This window comes from Pleurodeles waltl, chromosome 6, assembly GCF_031143425.1.
Source record: "Pleurodeles waltl isolate 20211129_DDA chromosome 6, aPleWal1.hap1.20221129, whole genome shotgun sequence".
Lineage (NCBI taxonomy): Eukaryota > Metazoa > Chordata > Amphibia > Caudata > Salamandridae > Pleurodeles > Pleurodeles waltl.
Window position 1 is genome coordinate 1,355,571,987 of NC_090445.1, and position 20,746 is coordinate 1,355,592,732.

Sequence of the window (20,746 nt, forward strand, 5' to 3'; positions counted from 1 at the left end):
TACTGCTGGTTGAGTTAGATAGGGCTTACAATTAGATTTCACCTAGGGTGCAGGTGGCCCCCACATTTAGAGATAAGACAGTTGTGACATGGCAAAAGCATGCTTCAACATAGCACACTTGCTACACCACTGGTAGGTAACAGTGAAACCAGTCTTTCTGACTGTGCCTGTTTATCACCACAGTGGTGCTCCTTGGATGAGCACCATCCTTTCTAATGTTTTTTTTATAAATTATTCTGTTGCAGTCAATATGGTGTAGTATTAGCCTTCACTGCCTCAAACTGCCCTTGGTATTTTTTAGCATTATTCACATTGCTCAACAAAGCCTTTCCGATGCTTCCCCTGCGCGCTACCATGGCTGCATGCAGGAACAACTGAACATATCATTAAACACCCTTGCCAGTCAAAAGCCTTTTCTTTCAAATTGTTGCAGATTCACAAAACAAATACATTTTATGGCCTGAGGAGGAGCTAATAGTTCTGCCCTAATGTTTCCCTGCTGTCCAGGAGCAGTAAGTGCACATGTGTCACCATGTCGGGGAAGGAGTCGCTGTTTTGTGCTTTGAAAGGTGAGAAGCCTGGAGGATGTACAGTACTGGTCCAGTAAGTATTGGAGAGTGAAGGCCCTTTTGTGGTGTTCATTACTGAGGAATTGTAGGTTTTAAGGGTGGGAGGTAGAGTGATCAACTGTCAAAGTATCAATCATTTAATATGCTTCTAGTAAACACTTGATGGTCTTAAATGTGGGTTTGTTGTTCTAACCCGGTTATTGGTTACTATAATTAGTGTCTTTTTTGCCTCTGCTTTCCATGTTTTGACCATGTGCTGGACTCTGTTTTTGCTGTTTTTTGGTACTCTGGGCACTTTACCACTGCTGACCAGTGCTAAAGTGCAAGTGCTCAATGTGTAAAATGTATGTGTAATTGGCTTTCTACGAATGGCACATTTGATTTACTAGTAAGTCTCTAGTACACTTCACTAGACGTGCCCAGGGCCTGCAAATCAAATGCTACTAGTGGGCCTGCAGCACTGGTTGTGCCACCCACATGAGTAGTCCTGTAAACATGGCTCAGACCAGCCACTGTAGTGTCTTTGGCCCAGCACCTGGGCAGATTTGCGTCAAAAAGTTTACCGCCGGCTAATGCCATTCCAACGCATCAGCCGGGTGCCTTATTTATGGAATGACCGTAGCCGGCGCTGCAGCCTAGTTAGCGTCAAAATAAATTACTCTAACCTGGCAGCGGAGGCGGAGGGAAGACTGGGGGTTGTGCACCAAAGAATGGTGCAAGTCAGGTTAGAGTCAAAAACATTGTCTCTAACCTGACTTGCGTCATTTTTTGACGCACAACCACATGGAAATGACTCCTGTCTTAGCAAAGACAGGAGTCATGCCCCCTGCCCAATGGCCATGCCCAGGGGACTCCAGTTAGGCCCCCCTATGACACTTTTAAAAAATTAAAAAATTATACTTACCTGCACTTACCTGCACTCACCATAGATGGGTCCTCCCTTCCATGGGTGTCCTCCAGGGGTAGGCTAGGGTGGCAGGGGGTGTCCCTGGGGGCAGGGAAGGGCACCTGTGCACTCCTTCAAAGGTCTCTGACAATGGAAATGAGCCCAGAGGTCCCTTAACGCCTGCCCTAACCCAGGTGTTAAAAAACAGCGCAAACCCAGCTGGGCACTGTGTTTTAAGGCCTGCCTCCTACTGTGCGTCATTTTGACGCCGGAGGATAAATAAGGCACACATGCCTTCAAGTTATTCTTTGCACGAGAACACCTACCTTGCATGTCATTAGTGCAAGGCAGGTTTTCAAGTCCAAAAAATTGACTCAAACTCCATAACTTTGGCACTGGACGGGTCTAGCGACAAAGTATAAATATGGAGATAAGTTTGCGCCGAATTTGCGTAAAAAAAAGACGCAAATCCAGCGCAAACAGAGTATAAATATTGGCCTTTGTGTGTACCTGCATCATGGCTGGGAGATAGATGCATCACGGTTTGAGAAACGATGCAACACCCACTTGCGGCTGCTGATAACAATGCAAACCCGATGCAGCACGGTTTTCCAACACTGTGCGACCGGATTTCTCATGCATCATCGCTGGGCATTAAGAATTAACGCAACTCTGCGTCGATCCATGGTGCCTGCCCGAAACTGATGCACTGCTCTCTTGCGGGAGAGAAAAAGGACGCCTCGCTACCCCGACCGGAGAAGAAAACAATGCACGGCGTCACTTGCGAGTAAGGAAATAACACGTTGCTGACTTTTCCAGCGCACGCTCGCCCGTGCGGCTTTTATTTTTGACGCAAACCAGGTACTTTGTGTAAAATCAATGTTTCCATTGTTTTCCATGGAGTAAGACCATTAATCTTTTGAAAATTCATATCTTGACTTCTGTATGTTGGAATTTTGTCATTTTGGTCTTGTTTGCTTTAGGTAAATATTACCTATTTTGATAAGCTGGTGAGGTGTCCATTTTGTAGTGTTTTCACTGCAGTACTGTGTGTGTTGGTACAAATAATTTACACATTGCCTTTGAGATAAGCCTGACTGCTTGTGCCAAGCTATTAAGGGGGTGAGCAGGGGTTGTCTTAGGAGTGTAACTCCCTTACCATGACTAGAGTGAGGGTCCCTGCTTGGACAGAGTGCAAACTGACTGCCAACTAGAGACCCCATTTCTAACATTGGTGATAAGCGGTTAGGATTGGACTTGTATTTGTACTTGACATTCAGTGATTATATGTACACTACTGTTACTGATTTTTTTAAATGTCTCTTCGGAACTCTCTGTTCTTTATTTAACTTTACATTTTTGAGAGAACCTTGGCAATATATTTAAATCTGGGGATGCACCAGCTGTGTCTACAAAGGCTGTTTTTGAGTTGGAGAAACTAGAGGAGTACACAATGGCTTAACTGAAGCAGTTTTTAACGATCTTGCCATCCCAATCAGGAGCTCCGCCTGGAAGGAGGACATGCAAAAGGTATTGAGGGCCTGGATGGCAGTCAAGGAGACTGGGGGGCACGCAGAGGGGGAGGAGGAGGAGGGGGAGGAAGTGCAGAGTATTCATAATGTGGTAGTAGAATTACCTGCTCTGCATGGAGGGAGGGTCTCCAGGGCAGATAGCAGGGTGTCATCCAAGGTCTGACTCCTCAAGAGTTGCAGGACAGACAGGCAGGGAGGGTTCACCAGTTGGAGTTAGAGAAACTTAAAATGGAGATGGAAGAGAGAATGCTGGCTATAGAGGAGAAACATATGCTGCTGGCTCATGAGCTCAATTTAAGGGAGCTGGATCAGAGGAAGCAGTCTAGCAGAGATGGTAGCAGCAGTACCTCAGTGCAGCCTGAGAGGAGAGTACACATTCTGAAGGACTTAGTAAAGGATTGCAAGAGGGAGGATGACATCTATCTGTGGTTTAAGGGATATGAGTCAGCTCTTCACATGAACATGGTCCCTAAAGCACATTGGTGGATGGGTCTGTGGAAGCACGTTGAGGTAGTGGGGACAGACACTCTGACATCCCTAGGGGATACTCAGGGACTCACCTACTCTATTATGAAGAACGCCCTACTCACAAGATAAGGTCTTACCCTGAGCAGTACAACGAAACGTTTAGGTCCTATAAGAGGAAAGATTCCCATACTTGGTTTGAGTGTGTAGACTCCTTTTGCAGGTCACTGGACGGTTGGGTGAAGGGCAGTAAGGTAACAACTTATGAGGGTATTTACAACTTAATTGCTTGGGAGCTCTTGTACAGTCTTTGTTTTCCAGCACTGCGCTACCTCCTAATCGACAGCAAGCTGACTGACCCCAGAAAGCTTGCTTAGGAGGCGGACTGGTGGGACAGCATCAATGTCCAGAAGAGGTATGAGAGAGGCCATGCCAAGGGTGGGCAGGGTCACCATCAGAAGAAGTGGGAGGGGTAATTGTAAACAGGGGAGTTCTCTAAAGGGCCCGAAACTAGTTCCCAAAGTAAGGATTCCCAGCCCCCAGTTGAAATTAAACCATGGGTATTTAGAGGGAAACCTGCAGAGAGGGGACCCAGCAAGTGCTTTACATGTGATCAGATGGGTTACATGAGGGGGATCCTAAATGTCCCAGGGGGACATAGGTGCCCACTGGTGCTCAGTCACAGGGTTTGGCCACTGTATCTCTTGGAGAGGAATTGGTTCCAGGTGGGTGGGAGCCAGCTGAGATGACCCTTGTCACACTAGGGCACAGCGAGATGGTCCAGAAGACCCATGTGTCTGAGAACACTAACAAATATAGGCAATGGGTGACCATCAATAGACAGAGGGTGGTGGCTCTGGCAGACATGGCATCCAGTGTGACTTCTGTGAGAAGTCCCCTGGTATCTTAAGAGCAGATAGATCCCCATGTACTTCACCAAGAAGTTGCAGTAGACAACGCAGATCATCTGTGCAGAGTGGCGCAGGTTCTCTTTGAATGGGTTGCTGAGCCTGGGGCAGCCGTGTGCTGGTGGTACCCCATTGTTTCAAAGCCTTCCTACTGGGTCTGGCTCATGATGTGCCTTTGGCTGGACATTTGGGGCAGGACAAGACCTTTGAACAGCTTGTTACCCACATTTACTGGCCCCAAATGTGCAGGCACTCAGATGCACACTGTAGGTCTTGCTAAGCTTGTCAGGCAAGTGGCAAGAGTGGTGAGAAATGTAAGGCTCCCCTCCAACCTTTTCCTGTAGTCAGCACCCCCTTTGAAAGGGCGAGTATTGACATTGTGGGAGCCTCTGGATCCCAAGACAGCTATTGGCAACATGTTTATCCTGGTCTTGGTGGACCATGTCACCCGTTACCCAAAAGCCATTCCTTTGAGGTCAATCACCTCTCATGTGGTGGGACATGCACTCCTGTTTTTTTTTTACCTGCATGGGGTCCCCCAAGGAAGTTTTCTCCGATAGGGGTACCAACTTCATATCTACATATATGAAGTCTCTATGGAAGGAGTGTGGGTAACCTATAAGTTCACCATTCCTTACCATCCCCAAGGAAACGGTCTGGTTGAGAGATTCAACCGCACCTTGGAAGCCATGATCATCGACCTGTCAGTGCCCTTGACGCATAAGTGGGACGTCCTCTTGCCATGCCTTCTATTCGTCTACAGGGAGGTGGCACAAAAGGGTCTTGGATTTAGACCTTTTGAATTGTTGTAAGGCAACCTTTGAGTCTGGTTATGGAAGGTTTGGAGAAGGCCTCCAGTAAGGCTCCCCAGGATGTATTCAGCTAAATGCTGGCTTTTAGAAACCAAACCAGACAGCACACTTCAGGAAGCTTTCCCAGGAGAACCTAGTAGCAAGCCAGGAAGACAGGAAACTCATGTATGACCAGAATGACACTCTGGTTGAGTTTCTGCCTGGCCAGAAAGTGTGGGTGATGGCCCCAATGGAGCCTAGGGCTCTCCAGGACAAGTGGACTGAGCCTTTTGAGGTGGTGGGGTGCAAGAGTGATGGCACCTACCTGGTAAACGTGCAGACTCCCAGGAACCCTTTGAGGGTCCTGCATGTGAACCGCCTCAAACCTCACTTTGGGAGGTCTGAGTTGACATTTCTCCTAGCAACAGATTATGGATGGAGGAAGAGAGTGAGCCTCTTCCTGACCTCCTGTCTGCTCAGGAGAATGATGGGTCTGTGGAGGGTGTGAAACCCTCCCCCTGCCTGACCCCAGAGCAACAGAGAGACTGTCTCCAGGTATTGAGACAGTTTGCCTCATTAATTTCCTTGATCCCAGGGGTCACTCATTTGTGTAGACATGATGTGGACACTGGGGACAATCCGCCTGTAAAATACAAAATTTACAGGACGACTGACAAGGTCAAGGCTAACATCAGGAATGAGGTGTCCAAGATGTTAGCATTAGGGGTTATTGAGTTTTCCAGAAGCCCTAGGGCCAGCCCTGTGGTTATCGTCCCAAAGGCTGCTGCTCCTAGTGCCACTCTAGAACTCAGGTTCTGTGTGGATTACCGTAGACTCAATTCGGTCATAAAGACTGACGTGCACCCCAGCCCCCAAGGTGATGACCTCATTGATTGGATAGGGTCTCAGCACGTTTGGCTTAATGTCTGAATATTGGCAGATTGCTCTGACGGATGGGGTCAAGGAGAGGTCTGAATTTTTTACCCCAGATGGACACTTCCATTTTAGGGTGATGCCCTTTGGGATGAAAAATGTCCATGCCACCTTTCAGAGGCTGGATAATCAGGTGTTGGCTGGACTGGCTGATTTCAGGGCAGCCTACCTGGATGACACTGCTGTGTTCAATTCTACTTGGGAGGAACACTTGCAATGCCTCTGCAAAGTGTTAGAGGCATTGCAGAAGGCAGTCCTCACAATTAAGGCAAGTAAGTGTCAAATAGGGCAGGGTTCTGTCGTGTACTTAGGAGCCCAGGTGGGGAGTGGCCAGGTGGCACACCTATAGCCAAAAATTAACATAATTCTGGCTTGGGAGTCTCCCAAGACCCAGACTGAGGTGAAAGCCTTTTTAGGTCTTACATGATACTATAGGAGGTTTGTGAAGGGATATGGCACTATTGTTGCTCCCCTGACTGAGTTAACCTCCAAAAAGCAACCCCAGAAGGTTGGTCTGAAGAGAGGCTTGCCAGACAGCTTTTGATGCCCTGTAGGTAGCCACGTGCATGGCACTCATGCTGAAGGCACCGGGCTACTCTAAAGAAATTATTGTGGAGACTGATTCTTCAGAGCATGGTGGAGGAGCAGTGTTGTCAGAGCTAAATGAAGGTCTAGACCAGCCTGTAGTCTTCATTAACAGGAGGTTACTTCCCAGGAAACGTAGGTGGAGTGCACTTAAGTATGAAGTATTTGCTGTGGTCTGGGTGCTGAAGAAGCTAAGACCTTACTTGTTTGGGGCTCATTTTCAGGTTCAGACAGACCTCAGGCCCCTCAGATGGTTAATGCAGATGATGGGTGAGAACCCAAAACTGCTGAGGTGGTCTAATTCCCTACAGGGAATGGACTTTACAGTGGATCACTGCCCTGGAACAGAACATGCCAATGTCCAGATGCTTCAGCCTTACTGATGAGAACTTCCATGAGGTAGGGTAGTTCTCCTTGCTTTCCCCTGGGCATGGCCATTGGGCTCAGTGCCATGTAGGGGGGCCAAGTTAGGCCCCCCTATGGCACTTTTAAAATCAATTCAAAATATATACCTGTACTTACCGTACTTACCTGGAATGGGGTCCCCCCATCTCCTCGTGTCCCACTGGTGTGGGTGGGGGTGTCCCTGGGGCTAGGAAAGGGCACCTCAGGGACAATCCATGATCTCTGACCATGGAAATAGGCCCACAAGTCCCCTAATGCCAGCCCTGACCTAGGCATTATATAATGGCGCTAAGCAAGCTTAGCGCTATTATTTATGGCCCCCTTCCCCCTGTGTGGGTGATTTTAGCACAGGGCGATAAATGTGTCGCTAAGGCCTTATCATAATTTTTTGCACTGTCACACCTACCTTCCATCTCATTGACACAAAGTAGTTTCCCGCAAGCAAAAAATGACACTAGCGTCAAAGTATAAATATGGAGTTAGGCTTGTGCCAAATTTGCATTCAAAAATATGTTCACCGCAAACAGTATAAATCTGGGCTTTAGACACCTAGGGCCAGATGTAGGTAGGTGGCAAATTGTGAGTTGCAATTTGCGAGTTCGAGCGACTCGCAAATTGCAACTCGCAATTTGCTATGCAGAAAGATGTCTCAGACACCTTCTGCAACTCGCAATGGGGTCGCAAAGACCTACCTCTTTATTATTAATGAGGTGGGTCGCAGTTTGCGACCCCATTGCGAGTCTGGGCACTCACGGGGACGGTGGCCTGCTGGAGACAGCAGACCACCATGTCCGTGACTGCTTTTAAATAAAGCATTTTTTTTTTTCCATCTGCAACCCGTTTTCCTTAAAGGAAAACGAGCTGCACTTGGAAAAAAATACTGAAACCATTTGTTTCGGGTTTTTTCAGAGCAGGCAGTGGTCCATAGGACCACTACCTGCTCTGAAAAAATATTTTTTAGATCATTCACAAAGGGGAAGGGTTCCCATGGGGACCCCTTCCCGTTTGCGAATGAGTTACCATCCACTTCAAGTGGATGGTAACTGCGAGTTGATTTGTGACCGCTTTCACGGTCGCAATTCAACTTACATCGCGTTGCGAGTCGCAAATAGGAAGGGAACACCCCTTCCTATTTGCGAGTCGGAAATGCATTTTGCGAGTTGGTTCCGACTCGCAAAATGCGTTTCTGCATAGCGTGAGGGCTTTTGCGCCTCGCAAATGGCGTTTTTCGCCGTTTGCGAGGCGCAAAAGCCTTGCTACATCTGGCCCCTAATGAGATATTTTTATACAGATAATGGCACTTGGGTCCTGTGAAAACCATTAGCAACTCATAGTAGGGCAAGTTAGTAGCTAAAACATGTCATCCGCCCACAAGGGTTGAATTATTCCCCTTCCTTTTAAGTATACCACACGTGAACATTAATACAGTTGTTCAGACTACTCTGAAGTATTTTTAACAGAACCTTATCTCTGTAGTAAGAGCGACAGGAGTAGTCTACCTTCCACTAATACATTCAGGACATCCACTCACTACTGGATTCTAATTGCTACATGTTAAAGCATGCCACCTAATTGGAATGTGAAAGTTAGAGTCTTTAAAATAACACAATTCCTCTATACTCTGATGCCTTTTGGACATCCATACTGCTTCAATATTCTCTTTACCTAGTTGGTATCCTTGGTTGTTATGTCATTCCATTGTTGCCAGACTTTGTGAAAACCTGAGAGATTGATTGATGTCTTTTAAAAGCCTGTTTTGAAGTTGAAGCCAAATATGGAGAAATATTCTATACATTTTAATTGGACTTCTGATATAAACTTGAATAGTTTAAAGGGTCAGCTCAGAGATTAACCTTGAAGAAATAGAAATTCTGGTTTGTTGGAATTTGGATATGGAGCAGCTTGAGGAACAGGAACGGTCCTCTTCTCCTTAAAGGACTGTTGTATTTTTGCAATATATATACATATATATTATTCAACGTAGAAATATATGTTTAGAGATAAAAATATTTTATGGATATCACTGTGAGTTATGTCATCCAGATGAATGTGCGTTCACTCTGCAATTTAGGAATCAGCCTTGATCAAATAGTAGAAATGGAGAACGTTAACTCGCATGAAATATGATGGCACTTACCTTATCAAAAAAGGGAGTGAGATTATGTAAAAACTCAATTATATGAGTTGCATATATTCTATTTTGACTTCAGTTCAAGGTACATCAGAGGTCCAGCAATCTTTTTACAAACAGTCAAAAGGCATAAAGATATCCTGGAGGGATATAATTTGCTGCAACTATGATAGAGGAGTCTATAGAAAGATAAGATATGGTTCTCGTCTTGATTTCTACTATAAACATGCAAATGTCAGCACACAAAGTAGATGTCAGCATTCACCTAAGTAATGGTCAGAGTAAAATCTACTGCTAAACAATATATCACCATTGGATATGGTGGGCTGTCGATAAAGAGAAGTGTGGAGAAGTACAGCCCTCCTAAGGGATCCAGAATTTAGCTTAGTGCATTCTGATGTGACAGTTAGTCATATTTTCTCTTTCCTTAGTTGGCACGGACTGAGCAGGGTTATGATCACTTGTGTAGGATTACATTTACTGGAAAGGTAAGTAACAACCTAATAAATCCTGCAATCTTCATAGATCAAGTTGGGGTTACGCCACGTTTTACCTGTGACCTCTAGCTAAAAAATAATCTTGCGAAGGATGGTTCTCTACTTTTTAGGTTTTACTGCTAAATGACCAGTCACAACATTGTAATTATCATTTCACCCTAGAGATTTTTTTCTTAGTTTAAGCACAGAGGGGCAAATTTATACTCTGTTTGCACCAGATTTGGGTCATTTTTTTTACGCAAATATGGCGCAAACTTAACTCCATATCTTGCGTCAAAATAATGGAGTTAAATTCATTTTTTGCCTGTGGAAAACTACCTTGCGTCAATGAGATGCAAGGTAGGCGTTCCCAGGCAAAAAATGGCTCAACAGTCCTAGCGCCTTATTTATCCTCCCATGCAAAAATCATGCACTAGAGGAGGAGGGCCTTAAATAATGGCGCTAAGCCTGCTTAGCACCATTATTTAACGCCTGGTTCGGGCTGGCATTAGGGGACCATGGAAACAGCCCACAGGTGCCCTTCCCTGCCCCCAGGGACACCCCACCTACCTGCACCCTCACCTGGAGGGCACCTAAGGATGGGGGGGACCCATCCCAGGTAAGTCAAGGTAAGTGTTTTTATATTTTTGGCAAAGTGCCATGGGGGGGCAACTTGGCCCCCCCTACATGGCACTGTGCCCAATGGCCATGCCCAGGGGACTTTAGTCCCCTGGGCATGGCCATTGTGCTGGTGGGGCATGTCTTCTGTCTTTACTCAGACAGGAGTCATGTCCATGGGTGTTGTGCATCAAAAAAATGTTAGTGTCATTTGTTTTACTCTAACCTGACTAGCATCATTCTTTCCCGCACAACCTCCAGTCTTCCCTACGCCTCTCCTACCCAGTTAGCATCATGTATTTTGACGCTAACCGGGCCTTAGCGCCGGCTTGCGCCATTCCTTAAATATGGCCCCCGGCTGGCGTCCTGGAATGGCGCTAGCTGCCACTATACTTTTTGACATAAACCTGCGCTAACGCAGGTTTGTGTCGAAAAGTATAAATATGGGCCAGAGTTTACAAGAGCTTTCATCCTCTTTTACAGAGTTCTCAACTAGAGATCATCAAGTGGGGATAAAATGACAAATGGCCCAAACTTCAAACCTCGCCGGAAAATAATCAACAATGACATGTTCTACACATTAGTGAAACATCTTCGTCTGAGCAGAGCTCAGAAGAATTTCTAGCAACATCATCCAATATTACTTCTACTGAGACGACACTGGTAGAAAATTGCACAAACTCTGAAACACCACCCCAAGCGGGAGTGTATCCTGGCACTGAGAAATATGAAATCCATCTTCCCACACATGCAGCAGGCAGGCCCTACTCCAAGAATAAAGAGAAATAGTTATGTGTAGAAAATCCATATTTACTGTATTAACGTCTCTTTAAAATGTTATAGTAGTGGATGTTCTGGTCACGATATTCAGAAGGTGTAAAATTTAAAACTCACTATTTTCAGAGAATATTTACTAGAAATTACTAGCCTAAACACCGAATGCAGCCAAATGATTAGGGTCAAATATTCTTTTCACAGTGATTTCTCCTCTTCATCAGCAAACCCTCAGCATAGTCACAGAAGAACCATCTGGCAGCTTTAGTTCTGAAATTTCAGAGGCCATTTTTCTTACACTCTACCAGAATAGAACTAACTTGAGTCATCCCTACCATGTGCAATAGACATCACTTTTCTTACTGCTGTTTCTCTAGCATTGATCAGAGATCCCTGGAAATGTTATCTTTCTCTCCAAAGGTGTAGTGTTCCAAATATAGAAGTTTTTGACATTTATTTTCTTCTATTATACACACACATTTGACAAGAGATTCTATTGTGGACACACTCTAAATCTGATTCACAAAAGTAAACTTCCACTTTTGAGTAAGTGTACTATTTTTTGATATTCACAAACTATGAGTTTAATTTTACTAATTGTCATTTTATGGCTACAGAAAATCGGCAGAAGGGGCAGAGAACTCCACACGTAAAGGAATAGGGCATGCCTATCTGCTGCCACAAAGTAACCCAAGGTAACTTGAAGTTGCACATAGCCTAGATAAAGTACTTACTCTACAGCAGAAAACGTATTTTTGAGCAAGGACATTGTCCTTAAAGTGGTGCAAGTAGTGCTTAGCACAGTTTTTTGGTACTTTTCTTGGAGGGAGTTTTGCTACAACTTTTATCTGTATTAGAAAACACTTTTACTAATAAAGAACACAAACTTTTGTTGAAATAAACATATGCCAAATGCCACTTTTATGGTAGGCAACAATACTTAAATGTTGTAGATGTTAAAAATGAATAGGATATTGACTTAAGGTAGCCTAGCTGTTGATTCCAGGTTAACTAAAAACATTGGATAGTTGTTTGTGCAAGAGGATTTTCTTCTCTTTGCTGCAGATGTTACACCTTCAAAGGTTAGTTAATAGATGAATAGATGCTTGTTTTGTATTAGACAAGTGGTAGTAAGGTTCTCACTAGAAAGAGATGACACAACATGAAGAATGTTTCACGGGGAGACGTTTTTGTACCACAAAAAAGCAACCTTCTAACTTTTCAAGGACTAATGCCTGAAAGTCTATTATGCTGGGGAGTTAACTTGTTCCCAAGAGTTTACTGATATTCTATTGAAGGGTGAAGAAGAGGTAAAAAAAAGAAAATAATGTTGCAACATTGAATGTGTGTGTTTATATTCCTAGATGTCCCTAGATTAAGGTAGATTCCTTCCTTTGACAGTCTGACCCCACCAGGAGAAGGCTGGCAGAAATCTGAGTTGTAATCAGCCAGGTGCTACTGAACTCAGTGCCGCCCTATCTGTGTACAAGTCAGACTGCAGTCGAACTATCTTGAACCACGTTCCAGGTGGAGTTGGTGGGACACAGGCTAGTCTGCCTGCCAGGGTTTTAATGTGGCGGCTCAGACCACCACAGTGGTGTCGATCCGACCCTCACCACCAGGCTGGCAGTCCTATGGACTGCCAACCTTCTAATGAGACCCATAGTATTTACACAATTTACTTAATTAATAATCAAAAAACAATGCATTATAAATTAATGCAAAATTGTAAATGAACCCTACAACGCGCACCTAGTATATAATTAAAACAATATAATCGTTACACAATTTTCAAAATTAACCATCAATAAAATAATTAATGATAAATTAATTAATAATAAACTACTACTTAATTAATTACCCACCCTCACCCCATACCGCTACAAACTCAACAACTTGCTGCTAATACATATCTTAAATATATAATATGTAATGATTACACAATCTACATAATTAATAATCTATTAAACATGTACTAATAAATGAATAATTAATTATCAAATAATGATTACTTAATTTGCTACCCACCATATACCGCTACAAACCCCGAAATCCACATCCAATAGATAACTAAAAATATAACTGCACAATATCTAAAAATAATAAGCAATTCAATAATAAATTCATAATTAATTGTTAATTAATTATACATGATTAACTTCCCACCCTGCACTCCCACAAAACTGACAACCCGCTGTGACACTACAAATTACTATTCAAAATTAAATAAAAAATTCTAGATCACTTAAAGTTACAAACTATGGGCCTAATTACGACCGTGGCGGACATACGCCCGACGTTTTACAATTTCCATAGGATAAAATGGAACTTGTAATATTGTGGGTAGGATATCCGCCACATGTGTGACGGAATATCCCATCTACTAAGATTGTAATCAGGCCCTATTTTTAAAAAAATATTGTCAACAATTATACAGACAATATTTAACATATAAAATGAAAATTTTAACTAAAACACATAGGGGGTCATTCTGACCTCGGCGGTAAAAGGCGCTTACCGCCGGTCAGAAGACCGCCATAACACCGCCGCGGCCGCGGAAAGCCGCCACGGTCATTCTGACCCACAACGGCCAAACCTCCAAAAATCCGACCTCCATTGCAGTCCGCCACATCAGCGGGCAGCGATAAACTGGAGATGACCAAACCTCCACCGTCACGCCAACAGAAATACGCCCATGCCATTACGACCCACGAATCCACACGGCGGTCTTTCAAACGCGGTATTCCATTGGCGCTACACACCGCCGCGGTCAAAATACACACCCAGCACCAAAACACAGCCACATTGGACAATTCAAAATACACACACCTGATACACATACACACACCACTCCCACACAATCAATCAACTATAAAACACACACCCACATCACCCACAAACCCCTGCGACCACAATTATTGAGAGAAGGAGAGAGAGACACAGCAGACAAACCATAGCAAGACACACTGAGGCACACTACACCATCACACACACCACATAGAAGCACAAAGCACCACACACCAACATACTCATCATCACATACACCACCCCACACCTCACCCACACCACCCCATGGCACCCCAAAGGCACCCACGCTTTTCGGACCACGAACTCCTGGTCATGGTGGAGGAAATCCTAAGAGTGGAACCCCAGCTCTTCGGCTCGCAGGTGCAGCACACTAGTATAGCTAGGAAGGCGGAGCTATGGCAGCGGATCGTGGACAGGGTCAACGCGGTGGGACAGCATAACAGGAATAGAGAGGACATCCGCAAAAGATGGAACGACCTACGGGGGAAGGTCCGATCGATGGTCTCCAGGCACAACATCGCGGTCCAGAAGACTGGCGGCGGACCCCCACCCACCCCTTCCGATTTTACATCGTGGGAGCAAGACGTCTTGAACATCCTGCATCCTCAGGGCCTCACTGGAGTAGCCGGAGGAATGGACTCTGGTAAGTCCAATCTGAACTACTATATCCCCCCCACCCCACCAGCATGCCAACCCACACCCCCACCCTCACCCCCAGCCTCCAGCACACATCCTCCCTGACAATGTCTCACCAGCACAACCCACCCATCCCAACACCAACTCCTGCATGCCAACACAATCCATGGACACCCATCACCTAAGCATGACCACTGCACTAACCCCCCCCCCCACTAACTACCCTCACAACACCTCCCTCAAGGGAATGCCTGCACTGGGGGACAAGGGCACCCATAACACGCACGCTATTGCACACACAGAAACAATAACCAAACTCTCTTACCCCATGCAGGACCCGAACGACAACACACCAGCCAGGAGGGTCCAGAAATGTCCATCCCACCACCGGATAGCAGCTCTGTCGACAGTGAACCTGATGACCAGCCCGGACCATCTGGGACCTCTGGGCAGTCGGTTCCCCTCAGGCAGCCACAGGCCACACCAGACCCGACCCCCTCTGCCAACACCAGCACAGCTCCCACCCAGAGGGCCCATGCCTCTGTCTCTAGGACACATCAATCAGCGGTGTGTCTGCCACTACAGGGCACCCAGGCTAACCCAACACCCCAACAACAACAGGGACCTGGGGGCAGTGGTAGCGGGCACACCGTCCAGGGGACAGAGACCGGGGGAAACCGGGCAGCTCGGAGGGCTGCTGTGCGACAGGGGGGGGAGGAGAGGCCCAGGGAACCCACTCTCCAAGAGGCCCTCACCACCCTCATGGGGGCCTACCACCACTCCCAAGAAACGATGGCGACGGTACTGGCCAGGTTCACTGAGATCCAGGCACAGCAGGAGGAACGCTACATGGGGTTCAGGGAGGAGCTGAGAATCATCGGGACCGCAATGGGGACCATCGTCCTGGCCCTCAACAGGATAGAGGACGCGTTGCGGGACCATGGTGCACCACACAGGGCCCCTGTCACTAGCCCGGACCAGGAACAGCCTACCACCTCCGCCGGCGCTAGTGGACATGAGGCCCCAACACCACGACAGCCCCCCAGAACCCCACCTCCTGCTGAAGAACAACCACCCCGTAAGAGGAGCCTGAGATCAACAAAATAAGACAGAGTAGGATGTCAAGACCCCCGCCAGCAGGACATACCCCCTCAAGTCTTCCCACTGTCCCACATTGCCACCCTGTCCAACCATGAACTGCCTATGCTCCATCCTTCCACAGGCAAAAGGACAATGCACCTGTGAGACTGAGAACTGGACTCTGCCATGGATATTCCTCCACCCCCACCCATCACCCTTTGAATCACATGTACCGATATCTAGCACTGTAAATAAATCACATATTGCACACAAATCTGTTTGGAGTCATGCTGTATTATTAACAAATGTATTACATATTACTGTTCAATATCTGTTCTGTCAATTACTGATGACAACATACCAATGTCAATACGCTGTAGTTCATGGGCAAACCAAGCAGAAGTCAGGTACTGAGTCAGACAGCACTGAGAAGGGAAGAGAAAGGCAAAAATTAATGAAAAATATCTGGGGGGAACTACAGAAAGTACAGATGCAGGAGGCTATAAGCAGTTGTGAAATGGCGTGGGTGATTCTTACCTGTGTGTTACTGGAAATACTGTTGTATCACTCTGTCCCTATTGTCTGTGTCGTCCTCTGAGTCTTCCTCCTCTTCACTCTCCACAGGCTCCACGGCTTCTACAACACCACCATCTGGACCATCCTCCTGCAGGAAAGGCACCTGGCGTCGCAAAGCCAGGTTGTGAAGCATACAGCACGCCACGATGATATGGCACACCTTCTTTGGTGAGTACATTAGGGATCCACCAGTCATATGCAGGCACCTAAATCTGGCCTTCAGGAGCCCAAAGGTTCGCTCAATCACCCTCCTAGTACGCCCATGGGCCTCATTGTACCGTTCCTCTGCCCTGGTCCTGGGATTCCTCACTGGGGTCAATAGCCACGGCAGGTTGGGGTAACCAGAGTCACCTATTAGCCACACACGCTGTCTCTGTAGCTGTTCCATCACATAGGGAATGCTGCTATTTCGCATAACATACGCGTCATGCACTGACCCAGGGAACTTGGCATTTACATGGGAGATGTACTGGTCAGCCAAACAGACCACCTGCACATTCATAGAATGGTAATTCTTCCTGTTCCTGTACACCTGTTCATCGTCATTTGGGGGGACTAAAGCCACATGGGTTCCATCAATTGCACCAATGATGTTTGGGATGTGTCCAAGGGCATAGAAATCAGCTTTCACTGTAGGCAAATCACCCTCCTCTGGGAAAATGATGTAGCTCCGCATGAGTTTCATCAGGGCAGACAACACTCTGGACAAGATCTTTGAAAACATAGGCTGAGACATCCCAGATGACATGGCCACTGTTGTCTGGAATGAGCCAGTTGCAAAAAAATGGAGGACAGACAGAACCTGCACTAGAGGGGGAATTCCTGTGGGTTGGCGGATGGGGGACATCAGGGCTGGCTCCAGCTGGCCACACAGTTCATGGATGGTGGCTCGGTCAAGTCAGTATCGTAGTATTATATTGCGTTCTTCCATTGTCGACAGGTCCACCAGCGGCCGGTACACGCGAGGATTCCTCCTTCTCATCGCAAGTCCCAGCGGACGGTGCCTAGGAAGGAGAATATGGAGTACAGAGTCAATCCACTCACAGGTACGTACAACACAGCTTGCACAGTACAGGTAAATGTATGGGTTGCTATGTTTGTATGTGTGCCATAGCAAGGCCTAGGCCTGTGTGACGCAGTAGAAATTAAGCCATGTGGGCCCTTGAAATGGCGGCTGCCTGACCTGTGAAGTGGGACAATGGGATGTGAGGTCACTGCGCTGGCGGGACACACCGTGGCGGTAGGCGGTCGAAGACCGCTGTGCGAAGACGCATTGGTTAACATTGAAGCCTATGGGTTTCAGGAGCCAATGACGATGTGCGCCGGCGGTCGCGGTACGCACCGCCGCGGTACGCACCGCCGCGGGCGTGACCGCCATTTCCTATCTGCTTAATCACTCGAGACCTGATCATCCACAGGAGAGGACCTATACTGCAAGTGCTGCTGTGAACTCGGTCTGGAAGTGACAATGGCTGCTGCTACTGGTGAAAGGGCCCCCGCCTTCAGTTCAGAAGAGTTGGAGAAGCTCGTGGACGGGGTCCTCCCCCAGTATGCACTACTCTACGGTCCTCCAGACCAACAGGTGAGTACACTGAGTGCACATTGAATGGGTTATGCCTGTGTGGTGTGGGGGGGATGCAAGTTGGTGGGGTGGGGAGGAAATGAGGAGTGCAACGCACAACAGATGAGAGAATGGGACCCATGGCAAGGTTGGGGAGGGGGGGGCATGTACTCCAAACAGACAGATATGTGACTTTTTCTCTTTCCCACCCTGTACATGTCAAACAGGTGAGCGCCCATCAGAAAATCGATATTTGGCGTGCCATCGCCAAGGAAGTCCGGAACTTGGGGGTCCACAACAGACGGGGCACCCACTGCCGCAAGAGGTGGGAGGACATCCGCCGCGGAACGAGGAAGACCACAGAAACACTGCTGGGGATGGCCTCCCGACCTAGGAGGGGTGCCAGTCGCACCATGACCCCCCTGATGTCCCGGATCCTGGCGGTGGCCTACCCTGCTTTGGATGGGCGCTTGAGGACAGCACAGCAGACACAAGGGGGTGAGCATCTGCACATTCTCCTATCTGTATGCGCAGTGGAGGCGTCTGGGTGGGGGAGGAGGGCTGTGGGTGACATTAGGCCAGGGCGCTTTCTGTAGTGTAGTCCTCTCCCTTAGGCATGGCCCTGTGCCCCCGCCCCCCACCTCTGTAGGGTGCCAAGCGCAGCTACCCATGGTCCAGCATCACCCATTTGCGCGTCTGTTGTCCCTAGACCTGTTGGCCTAGTCAGAAGTACTGAGTAGTGTACCCCTAGTTCGTGACCGCAAAGGGCATTGATAAGGCATGCACTCAACTTTGTTTTATTTCTCCCCCCACCCTAAATCTTTGTTTTCTTGTGCTTTAGCATCATCAGGCGGAGGAGATTTGGCGTCGGAGCAAGAGGGAGCTGCAGGTCACCAGGCCCTGGTGGGCACTGACACAGACACCGAGGGCACCAGTGATCCAGAGGGCGAGGGGAGCACCACAACGGGGGCCGGTGGAGACACCAGCGACACAGACACCTCCTCGTTTGGGAGCTCCCTAGCGGTGGCGGCAACATCTGTGCCCCCCGCAACAACAGGTACAGCCGCCACCCAGCGCACCAGCACCGCCCTCCCAGCAGACCCTCAGTCTTCGCTCCGTTGCCGCTCGGCCAGGAAGGCGCGCGTCTCCTTCGCCCCAGGCACCTCAGCCCCTGCCTCTGTTACCCCTGCTGCCCTCAGTGCGGAGCTCATTGACCTGGTGAGGACGGTCATTGTTGGGCAGACTACCCTTCTGAATGCCATCCAGGGGGTGGAAAGGGAGGTGCATCGGAGCAATGCCTACCTGGAGGGCATTCATTCGGGTCAGGCTGCCCATCAACGAGCGTTCACTGCTCTGGCCTCAGCACTGACGGCAGCCATTGTTCCTGTCTCCAGTCTCCCTCTTCTATCTGCCTCCACCCTTTCTCTGTCTCCTGTACCTCAGCCTATCCCATCCACACCATCAGACCAGCCTGCACACACCTCAACACCCAAGGCCAGCTCATCCAAACATAAGCACCACAGAAAACACAAGCATTCACCCAAGCAACACACAGATGCAGACATATCAACAGTCACTACCACCTCTGTGTCCCCGTCCTCCTCGTCTCCCTCCTCCCTCCCTGTGACGTCTACACTCACACCTGCATGCACACCAACATCAGCCAGTTCTTCCACCACCAGCACACCCTCCACTACAGTCCGCACACCTGCAGTCACCACCCCAACTGGCATTTACACGTCCCCTGTGTCCTCACCCACTGTGTCTGTCACCCCCTCTTCCAAGACACATAAACGCAGGCAGACACCCAAACAACAGCCAACCACCTCACGACAGCCTACGTCCCAGTCACCTGCACCCAAGGACAGCACACCTGACTCTCATACAACCACATCCTCTTCCTCCACTTCTCTCACCACTACTCCTACCCCTTACCTTGGTCCCAAGAAATATTACCTCTCCAATCTTGACCTCTTTCCCTCCCCTGACCCACCCCCTCCAACTGGGAAAAGTCCCAAGGTCACCTCAGCCACCACCAGCCCAGCTTCTAAAGTGCAAGTGGTGCATGGCATGTGGAGTCCACCCTTTGGCGGCAGTGACACTTCGGTGAGCAGCAAGGGGACAGCCAGCCCCCCCCCAGGCAAGAGGACCCGGAAAGTGAAGGGCCGCCGTGAGCGGACAGAGACGGTTGCCCCCAAGGAGGTAACTCCGGCCACTTCACCTGCCACAACAGCCAGGGGAGGCAAGGGCCCGAGAGCCCCATCTAAGGAGCGGAAGGACAGCAGGGCGCAGAGGACAGCCACCAGGAGCGCGGAGCTGGAGGGCCCCACAAGCCCCATCCCGGCTGCAAGGGACGACACCAAAGGGCCCAGGACTCCGTCCCCGAAGGGGCCTGACCCTGCACGTTCGGAGGGCGAGTGAGCAGGGTGTCCAGGCCAGGTCTGACTCCCTTGACATGCTGCAAGAGCACCGCTGAACAGGGCCCGCCGTGCAGAAGAGCACCGCTGAAGAGGGCCCCGCCGTGAAGACAGGTACCGCTGAACAGGGCCCGCCGTGCAGAAGAGCACCGCTGAACAGGGCCCGCTGTGCAGAAGAGCACCGCTGAAGAGGTCCCCGCCGTGAAGACAGGTACCGCTGAACAGGGCCCGCCGTGCAGAAGAGCACCGCTGAACAGGGCCCGCTGTGCAGAAGAGCACCGCTGAACAGGGCCCGCCGTGCTGAAGAGCACCGCTGAAGAGGTCCCCGCTGTGAAGACAGGTACCGCTGAACAGGGCCCGCCGTGCAGAAGAGCACCGCTGAACAGGGCCCGCCGTGCAGAAGAGCACCGCTGAAGAGGTCCCCGCCGTGAAGACAGGTACCGCTGAACAGGGCCCGCCGTGCAGAAGAGCACCGCTGAACAGGGCCCGCTGTGCAGAAGAGCACCGCTGAAGAGGTCCCCGCCGTGAAGACAGGTACCGCTGAAAAGGGCCCGCCGTGCAGAAGAGCACCGCTGAACAGGGCCCGCTGTGCAGA